The sequence below is a fragment of the Protopterus annectens genome, chromosome 9.part0 (assembly GCF_019279795.1).
Source record: "Protopterus annectens isolate FY-2018-M chromosome 9.part0, PAN1.0, whole genome shotgun sequence".
Classification (NCBI taxonomy): Eukaryota; Metazoa; Chordata; order Ceratodontiformes; family Protopteridae; genus Protopterus; species Protopterus annectens.
The window spans coordinates 1,461,111,488-1,461,116,401 of record NC_056743.1 but is presented as its reverse complement, the minus strand read 5'-3'; the positions used below and the strand labels follow the sequence as shown (position 1 = coordinate 1,461,116,401).

Here is a 4,914-nt window from a genome sequence, read left to right as displayed (position 1 = left end):
CTTTCACCACCCCTGGAGTAGTCCTTCCCCAGTGAGACCACAGCCAGAGCACTGAGGGAGCCCATCTCAGGCTCACCCTGTTTCCGCAGGGTGAGATGGGGATGGAGGAGAGTAGTCTCTGTTACCCCAAACCAGGAAGCCTGACCACACTGGGAACAGAAGGGCAAAGGCATGCCTCCAGCCCACCCCAGAGGCTGTCAGTGCTACCACTACTCGGCTCTCTTCCTTGACACACAGCTTGATGTCTGCCTGCTTGTTCCTGCATGAGGGACAGCGGAGTCACCACCTGGAGCCCTGTGGTGGGGGAGTGGGTGCAGGTCATGGAGAAGAGGCACATCCATCCATCCCTGTGACCTCTGACACCCACCCCCCCTGCGACCATGCTTGGAACTTCACCTCAGATCAGGCGTGGCAACCCACAAACTTTAAGCATATTACTAAGCAAAGGAAAATATACTAACCAGGATTCTTGCTGGATCCCCTCCCAAGTGAAAGGGACAGGGGAAATGTGGAGTATGGAAATCCACTTCCCCAGCATTGGCCAGGAGGACCCAAGTCCTTGTAATTGAGGCTCAGCCCCCTGACAGTGTGAGGATCAAGTCTTCCTGGAGTTGGGTTGTTTGTGAATGCAGCCCGATGTGGGTTGTAAACTTCATCTAAGGCTAAACACTGGAACTAGACCAATAGTGGACAAGTACTGTAAGGGAAAGTTGAAAAGAACTTTGCAGGGAGAGTTCAAGAGGGTGTAAAACTGTTCATAGGTAAATGGGTGGGATCAGCATGGTCCACCCAGGGGATTAAATTTGGTTGCCACATTGGCATACCCAGGATAGGTGGATCACACTCCTGGGGGTGGAGAACCAACCCTGGGTGTGCCAGATGCCACTGTGTGCTCTTTCTCCACTGCAGTGCACCATGACCAACTCTGGGTCAGCCAGGAAGGTTGCACTGAAGGTGGCTTCCCTCCCCACAGCCCATGACATCCATTCCAACTTTACCCAAGGGTCATGGGAGATGACTGCCACCATTCCCCTGCCCTCACTGTGGGGGCCAGGGGCCCTGGCTCTTGACAGAACTGTCAACTGGGTCATACATCCTCAGTGTGGCCAAGTCACATTCTGCTGCTGGGCTCACCTCAGGTACCCATGGTCTGCAGCAAAGTCAATGACCTACCTGTCCCATCTTAACACACAGATCAAGGAATCTGACAGGTGCGAGTGTCCAGAGGTAAGCAGTAGACCCCACAGTGCAATAAAAGTTAGGACCGGTGTGCACTGGCCAAGGTGGAATCCCCTGGCCCATGCTGGCGCCACATTGCCAGCCCGTCTCACCCATCCCATCAGGGAGGTGGAGCATAAGTGCACCTGGTGGCACTCAAAAGATGGTGAAATATGCCTAGGCAGGGTGAAGCCAGAGGAAACTGTTGGATGTCCATAATGGTCCTGATGTGCAAATTGGCTGCCTGACCTGGGTATAGGGGCGAAAGACTAATCAAACCATCTAGTAGTTGGCTCCCTTCAAGGTTTCCATCAGGATAGTTGGTGCTTGGCAGATATAATTTTATCTGGTAAATAAATGATTAGAGGTCTTGGGGCCAAAATGATCTCAACGTATTCTCAAACTTTAAATGGGTAAGAAGCCCAGCTTGTGGAATGCAAGAACCCAGTGGGCCACTTTTGGTAAGCAGAACTGGCACAGCAGGATGAACCGAACACCGGGATAAGACGCCCAATGCCAATGCCTATCAGACCCCAGAAAAGGTGTTGGTTGATATAGACAGCAGGACAGTGGCCATGGAAGTCAGAATCCACTAAGGAGTGTGTATCAACCCACCTGCTGAATCAACTAACCCTGAAAATGGATGATCTGGAGCATCAGACCCATACCTGGCCATTGCCAGTGCTAGAAGCTGAGGGGGCTATGCCAGGATTAGTAGGAGGGCCACAACAATGGCACTGAAACCCAGGATGAGGGCCCAGGTGGAACCGCCATGGGTGCAAATATTGGTGGTAATAGCAAATATTCAAATGAGAGCTTTGAAGGCCAAAGTAGAGAAGGGTTCCATGTGAACAGCAGTTGAACATGGGTCAGTCAGTTCTGAGAGAGGTGTGTGCTGTTCTGAAGGGATGGGCTTTAGCCTGTGTCACCCTCAGAGTCGGGTTCAGATCCCAAATCTAGAGAGGAAGAGAGGAGGGCCTCACAGAATCCAGTGCAACCATGCAAACAATCCTGGTGAAGCTTGTGGGGACCCCTAAAAGAGTTCTTTTTCTTTGTAAAGGGCAGGCACTCTGGAATGGGTTCTCCACAAGAGAGGGGCCCTCGTCCTGGAAAGCATCTTGGTTTCGGTGGTGTCAGTTGAACTCTCACCAGCCCTTGAAAATTCAGGGGACAGGATGTAAGTCTCACTCCCGGCCATTCCCATATCTGCAGCAGGTCTCCAAGGTGAACAGTTTCTGGCATCTTGGAACATTGTAGGTAAAGGAACTCAACAAGCCAGATCCATAACTTCACAATAAGGATTGGCTGTAAGGGTTGAGTTGGTCAGGCTAGTTTGTGAAATGGGGTTGGTCACATGCCATGTCTGGACAAGGCATCACCCCCTCACCTTGCACCCTCCCAGGGGGCTGGGGAGAAAGCATTGGTGAGTCTGGATGTGCTAGGCACTTCCTGTGGATCTATTAGGCTGTGTTTGGTGCTGGTCCGAATCCAATCCCGCATCATTTGGCAGCTAGTAACTGACTTAGAACTGGTACAGACCAGGGGAATCTGACCATTTAATTAAAATAAAGACTCTCCAAGGCCCAAAATTGGTGTTGACACAATGTGATTTCTGCCCAGTGCCCAGAATGTCAAAGTGAAGAAATTCATTGAAGCTCAGGTAAATGGCAGGAGTAACTATAACTCTCTTAAGGTATCCAAATGCCTTGTCATCTAATTAATGATGAGCATTAAAAGATGAATGACATTCTCACTGTCCCTACCTACTATCTAATGAAACCACAGCCAAGGTAATGGGCTTGCCAGAATCAGCAGGAAAGAAGACCCTCTTGTGCTTGACTCTAGTTTGGCACTGTGAAGAGACATGAAAGGTGTAGAATAAGTGGGGGGCCTCAGTCATCAGTGAAATACCACTACTCTTGTCATTTTCCCACTTATTCAGGGGGGCGAGCCCCACTAGGGCTCCCAGTTCTGGCTCTAAGTGCCCATGTGTCTGAGTGTGACCCACTCCAGTGATAGCGTCAGGCTGTAAGTTTGACTGGGAATATACACCTGTCAAAGAGTAATGCAGGTGTCCTAAGGTGAACTCAGGGAGGACAGAAACCTCCCATGCAGTAGAAGGGCAAAAGCTCACTTGAGCTTGATTTTCAGTATGAATACAGACTGTGAAAGCTGGGCTTCATGATCCTTCTTCCTTTTTGGGTTTTAAGCAAGAGGTGTTAGGAAAATTGCCAAAGGGATAACTGACTTGTGCAGCCAAGTATTCATAGTGATGTCACATTTTGATCCTTCAATGTCAGCTCTTCCTATCATTGTGAAGCAGAATTCACCAAGCTTTGGATTGTTCAACCACTAATAGGAAATGTGAGCTGGGTTTAGACCATCATGACACAAGTTAGTTTTACCATACTGATGATGTGTTGTTGTGATAGCAATTCTGCCCAGAAGGAAAGAAACCACATTTTCAGACATTTGGTGTATGTGCTTGGCTGAGGAGCCAATGGTGCAAAGCTACCATCTGTGGGATTATGACTGAAAGCCTCTAAGCCAGAATCCCACCTAAGCATAATGATACCACATGCTGCTGATATATGGTTGGCCAGGTATAGCCGGCCGCAAGGTCAGCAAGGAGCTCCACTCATTAGTGGGTCAGACTGCGAATGCAGGGGCCTACCTCTTTCCAGCAGTGCACCGCATGTTCATGGGGAAACAGGTGCTAAATCATTCAAAGATTACCTGATTTTGAGTAATTGTTTTGTACGTAGCAGAGCAGCAAAATGTGGCAATCTATTAAAAGTCCACCCTTGAGCCAAGTTTTGTCACAGGCGGGGATGCACTCCATGCCCTCGGTGGGAGGAGGGACTCATCCTCATCTGGCCTACCATACCTCCCTCCTCCCTTCTATCCAGAGTACCGGTGGGACTTTGCTCAGTGGAGAAGGCAGGGTTTGGCCTGGGGGGAGGGATGAACCAAGGTCCAGATGCTCCCTGGTGGTGAGGCCTACCACATGGGTGGAGATCTGCAGGTTTCCCCTTCATGTTGCCTCTAAGGTACAGCCAAAATGTGTGTGGGTATGGAGGATGCTAAGTATCCCAGAACTGGGCTTAAGAGTCATCCCCAAAGACGTGACCTGGTGGCAGGTCCGTGGTTTCTGGGAGTGGACTGAAGGCCATTCAGGAAAGCCAGATTTAGGTGTTCCACCCCACAAGCCCCCTATGAAGGGGAGATGCAGTCACCATGGCATCTTGCAATTGGGAGTGAGCTGTCAGCAGGGGCAGGCCAAGGGTCATCCAGGAAAAAAATGCCTGTGATCTTGTCCTCCCAGCTCCCAGAGAACTGGAGATAAGACCACTTTGGCTTCTCACACCCAGAGCCAGCCTGGGGAGTCAGCTGTCAAAGCAGGCAGACTGAGGGGCATACTGGGAAGCCAGGTCTGTAATCCTGTCCTCCTAGCACCAAGAGAAGTGGAGATAGAACCACTGTAACATCTCAGCCATAGGGCTGGCTGGCAGAGTCAGCCATCATTGTGGGTGGTTCAAGGGCTGTCCCTGGAAGACAGGTCTGTGATCCCATTTTCCTAGCCCATAGGAAATGTAGATAGAGCTGTTGTGGTGTTTCACAACCGGGGACAGCTGTGGGCATCAAATCAGCTTCTCGTCCTTCATCCAGCATTGAGGATGCCACTCTGTGAATGGC

The 4,914-nt window shown here is 50.3% G+C and overlaps 1 pseudogene; it reads left to right on the top strand.

The window, feature by feature from the left end:
- Positions 1–392: 392 nt before the first annotated feature.
- Positions 393–4,038, top strand: LOC122812583 (annotated as a pseudogene).
- The last annotated feature ends 876 nt before the right edge of the window (positions 4,039–4,914 follow it).